Source organism: Artibeus jamaicensis, unplaced genomic scaffold, assembly GCF_021234435.1.
Source record: "Artibeus jamaicensis isolate MK-2021 breed Jamaican fruit bat unplaced genomic scaffold, CSHL_Jam_final contig_233, whole genome shotgun sequence".
NCBI lineage: Eukaryota > Metazoa > Chordata > Mammalia > Chiroptera > Phyllostomidae > Artibeus > Artibeus jamaicensis.
In genome coordinates this window covers 56,683,867-56,705,508 of record NW_026521486.1, presented here as the reverse complement: position 1 = coordinate 56,705,508, position 21,642 = coordinate 56,683,867, and the positions used below count along the sequence as shown (strand labels likewise).

The following is a 21,642-nucleotide window of genomic DNA, read 5'->3' as shown; positions in this document are numbered from 1 at the left end:
TACACAGAATGAGGGTGATGTAAGCCCAGAGATAGAAATGCTAAGAACCAAAAAGAAGTGCTAGAGACAAAAAAACAACAGAAAACACTGACTGACATGAAGCATGCTTTTGATGGGCTTCCTAGTAGACTGAACGCTTCCGAGAAGAGGGTTCCTAAACTTGAGGCTTTCTGAATAAAACCCTCAAAACTGAAAGGCAAAGAAACAAAAACTGAAAAAAAAGGCCATAGTATCCAAGGACTATGGAACAGGGTAAAAAGGTGTAACATACATTTAATGGGAGTAGCGAAAAAGAAATGGAAAAAGAAGGAAAGAAAGAAAGAAGAAATAGGAAAAGTATTTGGAATAATAAGCACTGGGAACTTTCTCAAATTCATATCAGACACCAGACTACAGATGCAAGAAGCTCAGAGAACAACAAGCAGAATAAATGCAGAAACAAAACAAAACTAAAAACCCTACAACTAGGCATGTCATTTTCAAATTACAGAAAATCAGAGATCAAGAAAAAATCTTGAAGGAAACCAGAGGGCAGTGGAAATTCTTACCCATACAAGAACAAAGATAAGAATTACATCCAAATTCTCTTCATAAACCATGTAAGAAAGAAGAGAATGCAGTCAAATGCCTGAAGTGCTGAGAAAGAAAAAAATCACCAACCTAGAACTCTATACCCTGTGAAATTATCCTTCAAAAGTGAAGGAGAAATAATAACTTTCTTAGACAAATAAAAAACTGGAGGACTTTGTTGCCACTAGACCTGCCTTGCAAAAATAATAATGATGATGGTGGTAATGATGATGATGGTAATGATGATGATAATAAATGTCATTCTTTAAAGAGAAGGAAAATGAAATAGGTTAGAAACTCAATCTACATAAAGAAAGAAAGAACATCAAAAAAGATTAAATTAACGATAGACAAAAACTTATTCCTCTTATTCTTAAATGGTCCATATAACAGTTTGTTCAAAATAATAGTAACGATGGATTTGATTGTGTATGCTTGTGTATATATCATATATGTATATACATACTTGTGTATATTTGTTATGTAAGTGAAATTGATGACAGCAATGATTCAAATGATTGGCAGGAGGAATTAGCAATATGCTTATTTTGTTATTATAAGGTACTCACACCACCAGTGAAGTGGTCTTGCCTTGTGTTACTCAAAAGCAGACTTTGTTAGTTATAAATGCATATTGCAAATTCTAGGTAACCACTAAAGAAAAAAATAAGGGAAACGTGTAACTGATATGCTAAGCAAGGAGAGAAAATGGAATCAATTAAAATGCTCAGTTATGATAGCACAGACCACAGGCTCCTGTTCATCAAAGGGGAAGAGAGTTGGAGGAGATAGTCAAGGGTAAAGAAGGTCAAGCATATGGTGATGGAAGAAGATTTGACTTTGAGTGGTAAACATGTAATGTAATGCATGGATGATGAACGAGGGGGGACCCCAAATAACAGAATTCATTTATAAAAATTGTGCATTTATCCTGACATCAGACACCTTCAGTGTACTCTCATTTGATGCAATACATCTATTGAGACATTTTTTCCACTCCTCAAAACAGTTTTTGAACTTGTCAATTTTGATGCTGTTTAGTGCTTCTGCCATTTTTTGTCTCACCTCTTTCACATTGACAAAACATTTCCATTTGAGAACTTTTTTTTCCAGGGAAACCAAAAAACATTTCTCAGGGTGAGATCAGGTGAATAAGGAGGGTGGATTATGCGGGTCATGCCATTTTTGGTCGAAAACTGAACACAACATGGTTCACTTATAAATTACCCATCATGAAATGGGCAAATGTGTTGAAAGCATCTTCAGAAGAAATTCACTGAAGCTGAACACAGCCTCTCACAACAACACCAGCTGGTACACTGCTACAGATATGTTTCTAGAGCACTGACCTAGCAGGAGAAGCCTGTACTACAAGGGGTCTGTGCTCCAGAAGATAATTCTGATTTTTTGGATTCCCTTTTGTATCATAGAATTGTACATTTGAAACCTGTATGATTTTATGAACCAATGTCACCTCCAAGTATGTATAAGTAAATAAATAAGTAAATTGCTCTGTTAAAACCACAAAAGGTAGCAAAAGATAGAATATAGAAGTAGGAACAAAGGAAACAAATAGAAAACAGTAACAAACATGATAGATATTAGTTCAACCATATCAATAATCACTTTGAATGTCAATGGTCTAAGTGTACCAATTAAAAGATAGAGATTATCAGAGTGGATAAAAATTCATGTCCCAACTGTATATTGTCCATAAGAAACCCACATTAAATATAAATATAGATTAAAAGTAAATGAATGGAGAAAAATGTATCATAGTAACACTAATCAAAATAAAGCAAGAGAAGCCATACTAATCTCAGGCAGAGCAGGTTTCATAGAAACGAGTTATCAGTGGTACTGAGGAACATACCAAATGTCGTCTAGGTTTTCCCCTGTGTTATCTGCTTAGGAATGTTACTGCTTTGCTTTTGCATCTAGGTCTGAAATCTATTTTGAATTAATTTTTGTGATGGGTGTAAGTTCTAGATTTAATTTTTTTCATGTGAATGTCCAGATTGTATAGCATCATTTGTTCAAGGAATTCTGTGTTGTTGTATTGCATTGCCTTTGCTCCTCTATCAAAGACTGGCTGACTACTTGTATGTGGGTCTATTTCTGGGCTTCCCATTCTGTTCTACTGATCCATTGGTTCCCTGATACAGCACTGTCTTTATCACTGAAGTTTTATAGTAAGTCTTGAAGTTGCATAGTGTCAATTCTCCAATTTTTTACTCTCCTTCAACATTGTGTTGGCTATTCTTGGTCTTTCATCTCTCCATATAATCTCTAGAATCAATTTTTCAATATCCACAAAATAACTTGCTGGGATTTTTATTGGGATTATATTGACTTTGTAGATCAAATTATGTAGAACTGACATCTTGCAAATATTGAGTTTACTTATCAGTGAACATGAAATATCTCTTCATTTGTTTAGTTCTTTAATTTCATCCATCAAAGATCTGTAAATTTCCTTATGTAGCTCTTATACATATTTTGTTAGATTTATACCTAAGTATAAGTACTTTCTTTGGAAGACAGTTTTCCAGTTCTGTGCAAAACTAAACATACTCTTACAATACAATCCAGCAATCACGCTCATTTGGTATTTACCCAAAGGGGCTGAAAACTCGTGTCCACACAAAGACCTGGACATAGATTTGTACAGCAGCTTGAACCATAATTAGCAAAACTTGGAAGTAACCACAATGTCTTTCAGTGAGTGAAGGCATTAATAAATTGCACATCTAGACAATGGGAAAAAAAAGAAGGTGTGGAGCTATGAGGAAACATGGAGGAAACTTAAATATCACTAAGTGAAAGGAGCCAATATGGAAAACTTATATACCACATGATTCCAACTACATGGTGTTCTGAAAAGGCAAAATATGAAGACAGTAAAAAGATCAGTGGTCGCCATGGGGGGAGGAGGAGAAGAGTGAATACATGAAGCACAAAGGATTTTTAGGGCACTGAAAAGACCGTGTATTGTATTATAATTATAGATACATTGTCATTACACATTTGTCCAAATCCATAGACTGTGGGACACCAAGAGTGAACCCTAATATAAACTGTACAGCCTGGTTGGTTGTGATTTGTCAACTGTAGCTCCACCGAGTGTAACCAATGTCAATGGAACCACTATGGTAATGCTGATGGCGGAGGCTGTGCATTCATGGGGACGTTGGATAGAGGAAATCTTTGTCCCTTCCTTTTAATTTTGCCATGAACCTAAAACTGCTACAAAACAATACGTTCCTATCTAAAACAAAGTATAAGGTAGAAGATAGAAGGAATCTTTATTTCTAAATATTTAGATGGAAATTTTAAATGCCATTCAGTGTGTATTGATAATAAAAACATATTAACACATATATACATACATACATACATACAATCATTATTAGTAAAGGGAGATATTCTTTGGATTTTTTTTCTTACTCAGTTACTTTGAATCAACCTTTGACAAGACCTTACATTTGTATGCTAATGTGCTCTTCATATCCCACACCCAGTAGGTGGCACTCTTTCTTTTGCAGGAAGAACCAAATACAAAGAAAGTAAAGATAGGTGGATGAATGAGCAGAACAAACCTTACCACTCTAAAATGCACTGTACACTTTCAGCTCAATGGTAAGCCGAAGCACTCCTATTGTTGCCAATAATGTAGGTCACTGGGACACCTGGGAAAGGGAATAACTGGGTTGTCCGATCTGACGGGAAATTATTGCCGAGCTCTGTGGTGTTTCGGCGCCTCAGGCCCTGGGGCAAATTTGTAGCTTCTGTGAGAGTAAGTCCGAGTCAAAAAGATACCAAACTATAAATTTTTATTCAAATCTCCAATGAAGCTTTAAGAAAATAACAGTGATTTAAGCTTTTAATCTCCTTTCAAATTTAATGTCATGGGGATTTTGTAATAAGCAAATGATAAAAAAATATAAACAGATAGAAAAGAGAATGCCACATACTGTCTCTAAAAGAGTTTAAAGCACATTTGTGGCTATCACCCCACACTGAGAGATATTTAATTTTTCAAAGCCCTCTCAAGTAAATGTAATACTATTTGAAATATATACCATTTGGGGTTTTTTCTTCAAAAGAAAGTCAATAGTTCACTCATCTTCTTCTTTCTGAGTATTTTCTTTTGTCTCGCTCTACCTCAGACTTGACTGGGGCTGCAGTTTATACTTTGGAAGGAGAGGTACGTAATTATTTCCACCTTTGTAAGGGTTTTTATTTTTTCCTGAACACTGCCGATTTCATATTTGTTTCACTGTGTCTATCTCATTCCTAAAACATTCTTTCTGGAATAAGATAAGGTAAAAATCAATAAATCAACCGTTGTGGATGGAGGGCTTACCAGACTTTAATCCCCGGCACATTGATCACGCAAATCCTTCCTTTTGTGCACTGAGTTTTTATTACTGCTCACGGCTCACCAGACCGCGGCTGTGAGTGCCCCGAGGCAGGAGACCTGTGTTCTGCGTCTTTATTCTACTGGCAAGGTCCCGCACAAGTCCTACCCACGGTAGGTACTCACACAACGTTTATTTATGATTAAGCAAAGTAATAAATTAATTAAATTGAGTTTCACTTTCCTTTTCCTTTATGCCACATAAACCTTCTAATATTTACTCCCATAATGTACAGAAATTTATTTCTGTATTTCAGTAACTAATGTTTCTAATATTTCCAGTTTTATTAGATCCAAAATTTTCCTGGTAACAGGAAAGCCCTATGCTTTTAACTGTTTTTATAGTTCATCCCCTACTATCATTTTTAAAATATTTATTGTGTATGCTATTGTTACCGAACAAGAGGTCCGAGGGAGGGGCAATGCAATATTTGGCCCACCTAGGGATGCCCAAAACTGCTATACAACAGGGGCCCCTCCCAAAAACAGAATACTAAAATCTACTGGGCTCTTCTGTCCGCCGCCAATTGGAAAGACATCTCTCAATGCCAGAGATTTGTGAAAAGGAAACAAAATGTTTATTTAATGCTATTCATGCCTAATGCCACCACACTAAAATATCAAAGTCCTTTAGGGTATACACCTACACCCACACAGCGCTCCCTTCTCCCACCGTCCCAACTCCGGGTACCGTAAATCAGGAAAAGAGCACACGTCTGTGTTGCAGGCCGCTGGCATCGTCAGCTGTGTCACTGTGCAGGACCTCGAGTTAATCCAAAGTACTGTGGTACCCTCTCATGGTCCACTGGCAAGAATCCTTTCTACCCAGTTCCAGTCAAAGTCTCTGTTGCTTTTCAGGCCCCATGGCCAAAGGGGGCACCCCAAAGCCACGTGGGCCTCTTCTACCAAAGCTGCAGGGGTCCGCACTCCACCAAAAGCATGTGGCTTTCTTCTTCACCTGGCTGCAGGGATCTCCATTCTGGCAAAGCTGCGTGGTTCTTCCCTTTCACCTGGGAAAGAGGGGGTCCACACCCTGCCAAAACCGTGTGGCTCCCTCTTTCACCTCACCAAGAGGGGGTCCTCACTCTGCTGAAACCGCGTGGCTCTCTCTTCATCCGGCCAAGTGGGGGCCCTTCATGTCCTGGAGCCAGTCTTTTCCAAGCTCCCACACAGGCACTCCTCACTCCGGAGCGCAGACCCTAGTTCCCATCTTGAGTCCTCCTAGTTCCATCCTCAGTCCCCACTAGTTCCATCTTGAGTTCAAGCCCTTCTCACTCAGGAGTGCAGACCTTAGTTACATCCTCCTGAGTCCCAGTCCACTACCTTCTCCCTCACTTAGGAGCGCCGACCCTAGTTACATTCTCCTGAGTCCCCTGCTACTCCCCTCTCCCTGGCTCCAAACTTGGCCACTGCTATTTAACATATCTATGAAACCAGTTAAAGGTTATAGATATGTTAAATAATCATTCCAGAGGTTAGTTGCAAAACTATTGCTATGCAAAACAGTTCTCAATGGCCTGGCTCCATTCCTTTCTTCCCCCTTGGTGGGAGGGGGGTGAGGACATCCTATATGTCTCTCCAATATTCCTATACACTTTGAATTCTGGACACCTTTCTAAATCTTTTTTTGGGGGGGCCTCCCCCTGGCTGCACCCTGTATCACTATTACAGACAGTTGCCCCCCATTTTTCCCCTCTCTGCCCCCATCACCAAACAAACAATCCGGTTTATAAAGTGGGCCTACAACTGTATTTTTAAAATGTCTAATGAGTAAACGTATGCTTCAGGTTCGTTTCACCACGCCTCACGTTACTGGTGCACGTACTGGCCCCGAATGGCTCCTGGGAGAAGGGAGAGCAGATGGAGTGAACAGGGAGGGACTTATCCTGATACAGGGTGCAGCCAAGGGGGGGTGGCAAAAAAAAGATTTGGAATGGTGTCCAGAATTCAAAGTGTATAGGAATATTGGAGAGACATATAAGATGTCCTCACACCTCCCCCCAGGGGGAAGAAACGAATGGAGCAAGGCCATTGAGAGCTGTTTTGCATAGCAACAGTTTTGCAGCTAACCTCTGGAATGGTTATTTAACATATCTATAACCTTTAACTGGTTTCATAGATATGTTAAATAGCAGTGGCCAAGTTTGGAGCAGGGGAGAAGGGAGTAGCAGGGACTCAGGAGGATGTGACTAGGGGCTGCGCTCCTGAGTGAGAAGGACCTGTGTGGGAGCTTGGAAAAGACTGGTTCCAGGACATGAGGGGATAACTGCCCAGGTGAGGAGAGGGCCACGCCGTTTGGGGCAGAATGGAGATCCCTGCAGCCAGGTGAAGAAGAAAGCCATATGCTTTTGGTGGAGTACGAACCCCTGCAGCTTTGGTAGAAGAGGCCCACGAGGCTTTGGGGTGCCCCCTTTGGCTGCGTGGCCTGGAAAGCAAGAGAGACTTTGACTGGAACCGGGTACAAAGAACTCTTGCCAGTGGACCATGAGAGGGTACCACAGTACTTTGGATTAACTCGAGAATCCTGCCTGCACGGTGACACAGCTGACGGTGCCAGCGGCCTGCAACACAGACGTGTGCTCTTTTCCTGATTTACGGTACCCGGAGTTGGGACGGTGGGAGAAGGGAGAGCTGTGTGGGTGTAGGTGTATACCCTAAAGGACTTTGATATTTTAGTGGAGGCGTTAGGCCTAAATAGCATTAAATAAACATTTTGTTTCCTTTTCACAAATCTCTGGCATTGAGAGATGTCTTTCCAATTGGCGGCGGACAGAAGAGCCCAGTAGATATTAGTATTCTGTCCTTGGGAGGGGCCCATGTTGTATAGCAGTTTTTGGCATCCCTAGGTGGGCCAAATATTGTATTGTCCCCCCCCTTCGTCAGACCTCTTGTTCTGTAACAATCCCACTAATTCTGGTATTATTTATTTCACAATATTGTTGACTATTCCCCTTTACATCCATTTGTCCATTCTTTTCCCCTCTGGCAACCGTCCCTTTGGTCTCTGTGTCTATGAGTCTGTTTTCGTTTAATTTACTTTGTTTTCTTAGATTACACATACAAGGGAAACTGTAATGGGGTACTGAAGTACAGGCCCCCCCAAATGGAAAAAACCCCACAGCTATCACCTGGTTGATGAATGAAGCCCAGCAGGGCCATTGAGAGTTACTCTGCATATCTGAAGAACTTGACCAGTGTTTTAGTGATGTTAAGGGGCTGTGCCTGCTGGGGGCCAGGAAGATGGATGTGATTCTAGCCCATGATGTGAGGGGCTTGAGCCACCTGCAAGAGAAGGCAGTTAGCTCTTCATCATGAGGCCATGCTTGCCCAGACTAAGAATGGCAGCCGAGAAAAGCAGAAGAAATCAGAATCCTGGCAGTTATAAACCCCTTGTGGGAGTAGTTGGAAATGGGGTTACAAAGGAAGATCTGTGCCAGGCTTTACACTCAGGCAGGGTAGCCTTGCCAGGGCTTCACCATGTAGTGAGAGTGGAGAGAGAGCTCTCTCTTAGCCATGCAGTAACTCTGGACCATGTGGAGAGTAGGAGAGCCATGAGGGGCTCTCTAGTGTGCTCTCTTGACCATGTAGCTGGGGAAGGAGAAGCTTCTTGACCTTGAAGCAGCAGTGAAGGGGCTGGGCCACACAGTTTGAAAGGATGCAGAAGCATTTCCCAGCCCACCATGAGGACGCAGTTTTGGATTAAAAGCAAGAGTCTAGCTAGCAAAGCGTGGACAGCTGGGAGAAGCCAGGATACAGATGGGAACTTGCCCAGCTAAACTACAAACTTCTATTTCTTTTCCTGAGACACAATACCTCTCTGACTGGCCTGGTTTGGCAAGGTGGGGCATGACTGTGTGTGGGGGGGTGTTTTTGTTTCTAAAGGGAGTGAGATTTAAGAGAAGAATTCCAACATCGTTCTAAACCTGTGTAACTTTTAAATAGTTTCTTTCCTTTTCATAAGACTCTGGCATTGGGAGTCACAGTTCTTACTAGTGGTGGGCAGTAGAACCCAGAGCAATAGAACCCAGGGGCTTTGTTACAAATCCCTAAAGTATTTGTCTGACTTATTTCATTTAACATAATACTCTCTCTGTTGTCTCAAATGGCAAAATTTCATTGTTGTGTAATATTCCTGGGTGTGTACATGTGTGTGTATCACATCTTTATCCATTCATCTATAGTGGACACCTAGGTGTTTCTTCATCCTAGCTACTGTAAATAATAAGCAAATAACCCTAGAGTGCATATGTCTTTACAGATTAGTGCTTTCATTTTCTCTGGATAAACACTCTGAAGTGAAATTTCTCCATCATATGGTGAACTATTTTTAGTTTCTAGATTTCTTAACATAGACATCTTAAGCAATGATAAACTTGTGAACATGGAAATTATATTTCTGAACAATTTTACTGTGTATGTTAAAAATGATATATTTGAAACAGAAATGTGGTTTTATTGTAATGCATTACCAATATTAACAAGCTCCTACTCTCTGGGTTGCTTTCATTTCATTACAACATGAAATACATATTAAAGTAAAAGCATACAAACTTCACTGGGTTGAAAGCACTGGATCCAAAGAATTGCGCTAGTAATAAAGACTCATTTATTTTGAAACTAATTAAATGTCTCAGTTACATACTCCAGTTATTATTTTAGTGTTTTTAAGTTGAATCTGTAGCATTGGCATTCTTAGTTCACATATAACTTATACTTCCCTTTATGTGGCAATAATAAAATAACGTTTTGAAGTTATTCAAGTAATAGTTATAGCGTAGACCTTTACCTCTCAGTGAATGGCACTAAATATAAATAATTTGATATGTCATAATCTAGTGTAACTTATTTATAAAATGCTTACATACTGGTTTAATGGTTTTAAGTGATATCAATATGGAAAGTTCTGTATCTTTAAGTTTTTGAACATTTTCATGTACCTGTTAGAATGAATATAAATCATGCTTTTACAGAAGTTATATTTCATGTCTTACAGAACTTTTTACACGCATTGGCATGTAGTCAGAATATTTGGAGTTGTTTTTGGAACCTGTCACACTCTAGCTGTGCAACTTTGACTAATTTACTTGATATCTCTGAGTCTTAATTCCTTGTCAAATAGCAATAATATCCTGTTAAAACTTTGACAACTATGAAACAAAATTATAGATACAGTATTCAATAATTTTCTAGCTTATACTCAACAAAATTGAGCTTATACTCAATTTCCTCCCTATCTATTCTGGGCTCAAATGGACGACCCTGCTCTCTGTCTCAATAAAATGTGAAAATGTAAAATATGAAGTAATATTACTATCTGCTCATAAGATTATTATAAAACAACATACAGATATGGACACAGTAAGTAATAGTTGATCATCTTAAGTTATTATTAGTATCGTTACTGAGAGATCAACCCTCAGGTGTTATGCAGTGGGACCTTGCTATAGTTTTATGTCTGCCAATGAGATAACATACCCTGAAATGAAATTCCTTGAATAAAAACTAGATATAGTGTGATTTGTCTATATAGAGTTCTGATCTATAACTTCATCATTAAATAGGAAAAGTGGTATCATCTTAAGTAATTTATAAACTAACAATGGCGATTTTCAAAGCCCATAGGGATGTGGCATAAATAACCTAGTTGCAAGAAATTGTCTGCATACCTATCTCCCATTTGCTTATTTGCTTCATGCCATAAACTATTTTTAAGAAATAGTTTAGTTCTCCATTGGTTCATTTTGTTCTCCAGTAATGACACAGATTAGGCATTGATTATCTGTGATACAAAAGATACACTGGGGAAAAGACTATATATTCCACATAATGTCTCTCCTTGGAAAAGAAAATTTAAAATATTAGTTTTTTCAACTTAAAACATTTCTAGAAAAAGATGAAATGCTTTTTATATATTTATACTTACAACTTAAATGTGGAATATATGTTATTCAAAGCCAGAGGTTTCAAGTAAGTTTATTCTAAGTGGTAATAGAAATTGAATAGTTAAGTGATAGTAAATATACCCATTGTGAAAATATAACTTTAGTTTTTAATAGTCAAAGTTTTAAAAAGTATTCTGATATTATTGTAAAATGTAGCCCATTGGAAATCTAACTAGCAATGTGGTTATATTTTATCATTTTGATTATAATTGGTGGAAATAGGCTTCCATTTTTTTAAATCAGCGTGACCCAAATTGAGGCAGACCACAGAAACATTCTCGACTATTAAGACACGGCCACATAGAAATTACCAATTGATTGAGGTTTTTAAAGCTCAATGTTTAAAATTGTTTTAAACATGAAAATGTTTTTATAAAATAATACATAACATTTTGTTATTTTTTATAAACACACCTTCAGCCAACTGGATGTGTTTATGATGAAGGCGGTCCTCAGTACTGTCGCAGAAGCTTCTTTCTGGGACGGTTTATTACAATCAACTCTAACAGTTTATATGCTGCCCCCAGCAACCTCTCTGGTCATTTTTCCAGGCACAACGACATTCTTCGGTGACTTCTTCGCAACATCCTAACAACAGCCACTCTGTATTTTATCGGCAACCATGTTCACCATTTAGAGAAGCATCGAAGGATTTATCGGTAAATTTTATTATGTTTTATTTTTCATGAATATTTGGAGTAGCTGCTGAACAGAGATCTAAACAATAGGAAACATCTAAAATGATGCTGGTCAACTAGTGACTCATTCTTATCATTTCTTCTAAACTATTTCTTCTGTTTGTAGAGAATTCCCACTCTGCATGAGAAGGTAGGTGATTCTAAGCACCATTAACTCCATAGCTTTTCCCTGACTTTATAGAAAACATTGGTAGGAAATATATGCTCTTCCCAAGTGATGCCTAAGTAATCTGATGAGAAAATGTTTTCACTTTTAGGAAACATATTTAATGGAGTGTTTGTTAAGATGAGGCTTAGTTTAAGTTTGTCTTTGCTATTTCTACAACTTCACCAACATGACAGAAGGTGTTTTTTAAAGGTGTATACGTCCAGAAGGACAAGGAAACTGAGGGTCTGCGATGGCAGAAGAGAGATGTCAGCAATTCTCTGTCAGTAAGAAAGTAGATGACTTCACAGAGTGGAGACAGCTCAGAAAACTCAAACCAGTATAAGGAAGCCAATAAAGAATGAAGAGGCTGGGAGTGGTTCTTAGAAGCACAATTTCCTTTGAAGACAAATGTTACAGTCTTAATGTATTGGGTTGGCCAAAAAGTTTGTTTAGTTTTTCTGTACAATGGCTCTAGTAGTGCTTAGTTGTCTTCAACTTCATTCAAAACAATTTTTTGTATTGTGACAGCTGTCATATCAGTGTGTATTTAAAAAAACTTACCAAAATTGATGAAATTTTGTGTAGTCATTTTAATACTGAAGGTGGAAGAAAATGCACATTTTTGACATATCGTGCTTGATTAATTCAAGAAAAGTAAAAACACAAGCAAAACACACACACACAAAAATAAGATTTGTGCAGTGTATGGAGAAGGTGTTATGACTGATCAAACATGTCAAGAGTGGTTTGTGAAGTTTCCTGGTACTGTTGACATTTTGGCCAGCTAATTCTTTGCTGTGCGGGTGTCTTATACATTGGAAGATGTTTAGCAGCACCCCTGGCCTCTACCCACTAGAAGCCAATAGCAGGAGATAGATGACATACTCAAAATATCCAAATCAATAAACTTAGTGTTAAAAATGAAAAATATGTCTTTTATTTTATGGAAAAAAACTAAATGGACTTCTTTTGGCCAATCCAATACTTTATTAAATAGTTGAGGATAGGCAGTGTGATATGATATGTGTGTTACTTAGCATATATACAAGACTTCAATGTCCTTTAATGAGATCTTTCAGAAACTATAACTAACAACTCACCACAAGCCTTTGCATATCAGCCAGAGAAATGGACATCACACAGAGGGAGTGGGAAGGGAGGAATAGGAGGGCAAAGGTACGGAGAAGAATAAGCATAATTAGTAGGTATAAGATAGATGGTGAAAGATAAAAATGGTATAGGAAACAGAGGACTCAAAGAACTTATATGTACAACCCATAGACATGAACTAAGTGGGGGGAATGCTGGAGGGTTGGGGGGCAGGGAGGAGGGGGGATAAAGGGGGAAAAATTGGGAAAACTGTAAAAAAGAGGGTTGCTAAGCAAACTCGGGAGAAAAGCACATTGAGGAAAAATGCTACCAAACAGTGTGATGGGAGAGGAAGAATTTTTGTTAGTGGAATTTCTCTATTTAGTGCCATCTTTTACATTTAGAAATATTAAATTGGTATATTCTTTGTTGAAATTTCCCTTTTAGATAAAACACAGATGAATTTTAGTAAATTGAAATAAGAAAGGAACTGTAAAATAGACATAATTTAATAGCATTCTTACCAGTTGTTACATTTGCAATTTAATCATAAACTTGTTTGAGAACTACAAATAGTTTAACCATGCTCTTCTGGTCTGTCTGATTTGACATTCTGAAATATTTTTAAGAATTATTTTGTCAATAGAGTTGTACCCTTTATCAGTGTTTCTGTGCAAATACAACTCTTAATAGAGATGAGCGATCCTGTCAAGATATGTTTTGCGTTATGAACATGTTTATGCAATGTGTCTGAGATTTGCTTCAGAATCAATCAGTGCGGAATGGGGTGATGGAAGGTGGGCCGGTGGGTGCAACAAGATGTGCCCCTAAATTCGGCATGTGTTTCAGATGTTTTTATAATAAAAACTAAAAAAATGGGGGGACTGTATATAGTATTGAAATGTGTTCAATTTAAGTCACTACTTTTATTGGCTTGCATTTTGAAAAATATTTTTAAGAATTTCCTTTTGGTTCCTAGATAAAATCATTTCAATTATTGTTTATTTCAAACATCATCCAGCCTAGATAAAATCACTTCAATTATTTATTTCAGACACAACATTCAACCTAAGTATTAAAATTAAGATAGTTCATAGATTATATAAGACAAACAAGGAAACAAAAGAATGTATAGTTAAATTAGGATCAGATCGTGTATTAAGGAGATCCCTACTCCAGGTGTGGCTGATATACTTGTCTTTGTTATTCATATTTTAACTAGCACCCAAAGATTGCCAGTTAATTTATTAAATGTTGATGAAATATATTGGCCTGTTTGCTAAATAAACTAGGTTGTATAAACTAGGCTTTGAGAAGCTATCTAGGTCTACTCCCTTTACCTAGAAGGATGCTGTAGGCTGAATCCTAAGATTTCCTGCATTCAGCTATGAACTCTGGATTTTTTTTATTTTGCTTGTTTGTTTCAACTGTCAATTTTATGGTAAGGTGGTAAAATTAGTTACAAATTTAAATTATAACTGGATAGTCTTTAGTCAGGTACCAAACTTTATTAGAAGCAAACTGCTTATTCAAAAGAGATCATGGAACAATTCAAAATGTGGGGCAAGAAGAATAAGAAACATTTCACTGACCAATGGATTGTTTTAATTCTGTATTTCTGTCCCTAGATGAATCCCACACTTTTCATTTTTAGGTGGAGTAAACTCTAACACCATACTTGGTGGTACAGAAAGCTTTTTTAAAAATATATTTTATTGATTATGCTATTACAGTTGTCCCATTCCCCTCCCCTTTTTCCCCTCCACCCTGCACACTCCCTCCCACCCACATTCCCCTCCTTTAGTTCATGTCCATGGGTCACACATGTAAATTCTTTGGCTTCTCAACATTTCCTTTATTATCTTAACCTTCCCCTGTCTATTTTCTACCTATCATTTATGCTACTTATTCTCGGTGGTACAGAAAGCTTTTGTCACAGTCAAGTTTCCATTTAGTCAGTCAAGTGCTTCTAGCTATCTCAATTAGGATAGATGCTTTTGCCGAACTGGCTGTACTTGAGCCTTCTTTGCAAGCGGATTTAGCTCTGCAATGCACTTGGCAACTGTCTCCTTTTCCTGCTGTGCAGAGATGCTCTGCACCATGTGTTTCTTCACTCACTTCACCATGTGCTCGTTTCTTTTGGTGCATCATATTCTGCACAGAGACGTTATAGTGCAGGCGATTTTTTTACCTCCAATTCCACAGCAATGCTATCCCTCCGGACCTCAGAAACGTAATGGTGTTTTGGAACCAGTGCCTGCAAGGACTCCTCCAGATCTATTGCACCCTGGATGTTTTTGACAGAAGCCTGTTTTGCTTCTTCTAGTTGAGCAATTGTTTTGCTTATTGAGTTTATCAGCAAATTCCCCAACAGAGGCACTATATCTTTAATTACATAGACAGGCAACCCTATTGTTGATATGGCAGAGATGGTCTCTGAAATAATCACATATATTACTTTGTAGAGTAAATATAGGATAAGCTAAGTTCTGAGTACATTGCGTCCTGTTACACTGGTTTTAGGGTAAAGGAACTGGAAGAATTCTTCTGGGATCAGCCCATGATGAACTTCTCCTCTATATTCAAGAAGAGGTAACACAGGGGCAAGACTTGGCTGCGGGTGTGAAAGACCCTTGTTGCCTGCAATACCCCTGGACTGAGGAGGGCGGCATTCTTCAGAGAGGGGGACCACTGTGGCAGAAGCAGAAAGTAGCATGGTCAGCAAGGGTCTGTTTGGGTTACAAAATCCAGCCCCGCCCAAAATGTTGGTGTTTGCCCAAATCCGCCACTCAGACAAAGTGGTGATAAAAACTTAGAGGAACCAAAAGCTGGGATTTCCTTGATTCAAAAAGGAGGCTGCAAAGCAGTTTATAACGCCAGGCTTAAGGTTTTTCCTTGGATTTACTGCCTGCCCAACAAAAACGCCCCCAGACTTTGATGGTTTGGGTCTCATGGTCAGGTTCCCAACCCAGTAATCCTCGTGCAAAGCTTTACAGGAGTCCATAAGCCAACAGAGGTTATTCTTTGTTTCTTCATATCTCCCTCTTAGAAATGACTGGACAATAAAGCATCTCCAGATAAGTTAATGATGTTTCCAATGCCAATGAGCAGTTTGTTTTTGCAAACAGTTGAAATGAACATCAGACAAATTAGAGAAATTCAGGAAAAATTCAGGGAGTAGATAGAGGATATTTTTTTAAATATAGCTTTTGGATAAGAGAAAATTAAGCATCTGTGAAATGAGAACAGGATGCTTTAAAATAATAATGAGATTATTAAAAATAATTTTGATGCATGTTAAACATCAAAAAATGTTCAGGAAATCATTTAGAAAATAGAACAAGGGACAAACAATATACAAAAATACTTTACATACCCAAGGTCCAACATTAGCTAATAGAAATTTTTGGAGAGAATGAAAGAAAGGCAGATAGATTAGATATATTAGATGATGGATAGATGGATAATAGAAAAGAAATCCATTAAAAAGAAATAATAAAGTAATTTTTCCCAGAACTAAAATGCTGGTCTAAGAAACCATCCAACAAAATATGTGGGGGGAAAAAGCCCAAAGCAAGGTATATCACCATGAAAATTTTTAAAGTATTTAGACAAAGATATTTCAAATGCTCCCAGAGAGTTAAAAGAAACAGAGTGCGAGAATACACTGTATGCAATGTCAAGAATGAAAGAGGTATGGGATTCTACAGCATAAACCCGGAAGATTAGAGGACAATGGTATAATGACATCAAAATCTTCAGGAGAATTGTTTCTAACTTATGAGTTTTAAACTTGGACACAATTTAATCATAAATCAAGGTAGGATCATGAATTTTAAACATGCAAGAGCTCAAGAATATATTTTTAAAAACCTGCTCCTCAGGGAAAGAAGCCACAGGAGAACGTGCTCCAGCAAAATAAAGGAGCAGACCAAATGCGGGGTCCATAAAGAGGGGCCTGGAGCATTCAACCCTGGAGACACATGGAGGAAATGCCACCAAAAGTGAAGAAGATGGTACCCAGCAGAGGTGCACATACACCAGTGGTGTAGCGGGCAGAGGGAGCAACCGGTGAAGACTGGCCTGAGAGGAAACTCACCTGTCATTGTGCACAGCACGTAGTGAGGATGTGGTCGGCTAGACCGCCAATGGTCATTGGCGCAGAGGCCGGGCCGCTGTGATGCGCACAGCTCAGGCGGGACCGAGTGGGTCGTCACAGCGCGTCACAGCGGTTCTGTTCACACGCTTGGTGCAACGTTCTCCGTCATTTCTATGTTCGGGAGTGGCATAAATTTTAAAGCATTGATTATCAAATTATACAATTTATATTACAAATCTTGTAGCTAAATAAGGGTGTAGAAGTAGGGAAAATGGACTTAACATGATCATATTCTGGAACTATTATTCTAAATTAGGTTAATTTCAGGACATTTCAGGTACACAATTGCTTTTTCTGTTAAGCTTTGGCTTAAAAAGGCCATAAAGCCTATTTATGACTAACGTCAGTTGTTAATACACTGAAGTTTAGTTGTCATATTTAAAATAAAGTAAAGAATAATATCCTTCTGTACATATGGTATAAGTTTAAACAACTATTGTATATTACTTTTTGGCTCCATTTTTATGTGTGAAAAAATTGAATAATATAGATTAATTTCTAAGGTGCATTATAATTAAAGTAATTGAATAATAACGTGATTTTTCATGCAATGATCATTGGCAATCAATGTAAACTTGGGTCTCTGCTCTTGGTACCTTTTTAAAAAATATTTTCTGCTCATTAATAACTATTCAAACTAGGGTATTATAAAAATATATTTCAAACAATGTAATTTAAATTTTATTTTCATTTTTCACTTTAATTTTATTTTTAATAATGTATTGTTAGTTTTTAAGAGAAATATCAGGCATTAGAGATTCATATAAGCTATTGGTCAAAATAAAGCTTTTGCATTATCTCTGAATCCAGCAATCCTTTCTCCACATTGTTTTCCTTACTTTCACCCTCACACCTTGAAATTGGGAATTTACTATAATAGGTATTGATGTTTATATAGCATTTTCTAACTTTATAGGAGTATTAGGATGTATTTCCTCTTTGTAGGGAGAGACTGAAATAATCTTTTAAAATTATCAAGCAAAGGCTATTTCAAAACTGCAGGATCTTCACAGACTTCTTACAATGGCTCTTATTATTCATGGAATCACAAGCTTCAAAACCAGGAGAATCCGAGTTGACCCTGCTATTACCTCTACTTGTAAACAGTGGTCTTTGCAACGGGCTGCATCGCTGCCCAAAAGGAAGAAAGCCTCATAAACAAGGACAGATACCACGCTTTGCCTAACAAATCTGTAAAAAGTAATATGCACCAGGATACCCTGGTCTAGCCCGAATGTGCCAAAGGGGGGAAGATTCTAATGTACTATGGGGTGGGGATATAAATTTGCCTAAAGGGAATGTTGGCAATATGTATAGTATAATCACAATATATGTGCATAAGGTTTGTATTATACTGTTGTTCATGAAAGCAAAGAATGGAAACAAAATGTCTATTAAAACAGATTAAATGAATGGTAGCACATCTAGACAATGGAATGAATGCCATGTTTTAATTTAAACAAAAAAGTTAGGTCTATATTCACTTTCCTGAATGGACATTCATAATATGTTGATAATTAAAAAGATCGAAGAATATATTTTATTCTGAAAGTATATATACCTAAATCTTAACATTAATACACTGGGTAATGATATTTATGTAACATTTGCTTTATCTAATTTTTCTAATTTATATTAAAATTAGCACTTATTTTTTAAGTTATTTAACAAAGAAAAATTACATGATATAAAAATTAACTCGAAATTTTATCAAGTCCTGATAATGGTGATACTTTTCACAAAGCCATGCTAATTTTGTGCAAAAATTGCTCAAATTGTTCTAAAAATTGTTCCGGATTTTATAGTGATTTTTGTAAATAGTGTGATGTATTTTCCAGTGAAAGCAAAAATCTCACTGATTTGATCCTACCCTTTGTTACAGAAAAGCTTACAAGTGTGGTGATTTAACACTAGAGCACACAGAAAATTCCCTGAATTATTTTGATCATTGTCTTTCTTGAGAAAGACAATGAACCTCTAGTTCCTATCACTTAGAGTGTGCTGAACTTATTGCTTTGTTTTACTAATGACCCTTTTTATTTATGGGTAATGGACATGAACAAAATTTATAACTTTAGGTTGAGCTCTTTAAAATCTGAATCCTATTCAAATAGCTGCAATATCATGCTATTTAATGACTTTGAGGTTTTCCTTGTATAAATATAAAAAACAAAAATGGATTGGAGTTATCTTTAGGTATTTGGAGAACTGCCAGAAATTAAAGGAAGCCACCTTTCTCTGCATGGTTTTGAGATCAGTGACTTATAGCCTTTTCTTTGTTTGCAGATTAAGTTGAAAAAATCTATAATAAAACCTATGGTCTCTCTTCCCAGAAAATGGTTCTATGCACATATAAAATTACTTTTACATACAATTTCAGGTGTTCATAGGGTTTCCTGAAATGCATGTTTTTAAGGGATAAATTAAAATTAGTAGGTGAAATGAAAAGAGAAGCTGAATTTATTCCTAAATTAAAAAGGTTTTCTAGCAAAACATATTTTTTCAGTGATTTTGTGCTTCTTGAAGTACTCAGTGAGAATAATTAAGTATATGCTGTAAGCAGATTGAGTAAAATGGTATAAAAGGAATTCTAACTTCCAAACTGAAGTTCGACAAGATGACCTCAGAGAACACTTTCAGATTTTTATCATTGGATTCAAATAAAGACAGTGCATCCAGTACAACAGGCAGGCTTTGAGAATATGAGGGGAACAGCACCGCTGTACTATTCTCTGCCACTCCATTTCCTCATCACAAAGACAAAACAAGTATTTGGTGTTCTCTTTCTTTGTCTTTCTTTGACCTCAAGTTCAGCAGAGGGTAGAAATCGCCTACCACCACATGTATAACCAGGAACTTAGTTGTGGGGGGGAAAACATGGTTCTTCTTTTAAAAAACTGCATCATCTAGCTCTGGACAACCAGCACGACCCTTTGAGTGAAAATATGCAGAGCAAAGCTCCCCTTATCCTGGCTTTTCCAGGCTTCCTAGTTTAAGGGCTGCTCCCACCCACTCACTCGAACATGAGGTCTGCTGAACTAGACACACACAGAGCTTTGTGTTCATTTCTTCTTCAATGAGAGCGGAAAACCGGTGTTCAACACAGTCTGGACGGAATCTGCAACATGACAGAGAAAAACCAACAGTAATGTATAATTTGCATATCACGATAATGAGACCTTGTTTAAAATCAAACAAGTTCTTTGATTTTTCAGAGAGACTAAAGAAAATGTAGTGACCAAAAACTTAGAATGGCGTGTTATGAAAAATAACAATCTATGAATTAAAAAACTTATTGGAAGATTATTTAATTAACTGAAAGATGAAATATTTTTAAAAACCTTCCAGAAAGATAGAACATATAAAAGGTAATATGCAAAAGAACCTAGTTGGAATTGGTAACATTGATTTAAAAAACGATCCCCCAGAAGAATTAATGGTAAAAATTTTAAGGACAAGCCAAATTTAACAATGATTTTTTAAATTAAAAACCGAACATAACTGAAGTTTTCCAGTGCTCAGGAGTAGGCTAGACCATAGAAGTAACTTAACAGTGTTTTGACAAACTCCACAAATGAAGTTATGACCAGTTATATCCTGGAGTCTTTAGAGGTTACCAAGTAACATGTATGTACATGACTAGGTCCAATGTGGCTGGGAAGGCGAATGATTCCAGGAGGAGGGAGCAGGGCATGGGAAGCTCCCGTGTGGACAAAGGAAAGAGCTCTGCTGCCCTATGGTGGTCACCAGAATATTTAGTAAATGCCAACTCATTAGGACAGATGCAGCAATGGACTAGGACAGACACGGCCTCTGCACACCAGTGTGACCAGGCTGAGTGTCATCCTGTTGGTACCAGAAGTGAAGGGCAAGTCCTGTGGCTTAATTGGAAAGTTCAGGTTTGGTGTCCAACCTAGTTTTTTTTTTTAATGAGCAAATATGATTTGGGAAAAGCAAAAATAATGGATAGAACAGGGAAAAATAGTATTTTATGAAGTGAGAAGACCAAATTTTTTAAAAGAAAGCATACAAATGCTCATAGTGTAATCTCTTTAACTGGGTTAGAATAGCTGCCCTGTATCCTCCAGAATATCTATCCTCTATGTGTGTGTATATATATATAACATAAATTTCTTAAAAAGTGAAGAAGTCATTGACTTTATTTTAAGGCAATAGTCGCCTGATTTACCTTTCAGTGGAGGTTTTGGTGCTGGTGTTTAAGGATTTCTTAGACACCAGGAGAAGCAAAAGAAGAAGTAAAGGTTAGGAGAGGTGCCAGAAACAAAGATCTATTAAAGGCTCATCATGGTTCAGGTTCAATACTTTACCCTGAGAAGTCAGAGGTGAATTACTGAGATGATAAACAAGAAAAAAAATTCACTTTGTAAGAGTCAAGGAAGGGGCAAATTTTGGGTGATAAAACAAATGGAAAGATAATTATCTTTAGAAATAAGACTCAGCCCTGTCAGAATCTTCAAATCTAATTACGGTAGGTTACTAATGATTGAGTCTTATTTATTTCTTATTCACTTGAGAGCTGGGAAAAAAAGCGTTATGCTTAATTAATTTTGAATGAATTAATTAAATGACTGATAATGAAGTTTGTGTTTAAGGTT

General features: G+C 37.3%; 1 pseudogene; it reads right to left on the bottom strand.

Annotated features, from left to right (window-relative positions):
* Positions 1-14,849: 14,849 nt before the first annotated feature.
* LOC119065850 (ATP synthase F(0) complex subunit B1, mitochondrial-like) lies at positions 14,850-15,583 on the bottom strand (annotated as a pseudogene).
* Between the last annotated feature and the right edge of the window lie 6,059 nt (positions 15,584-21,642).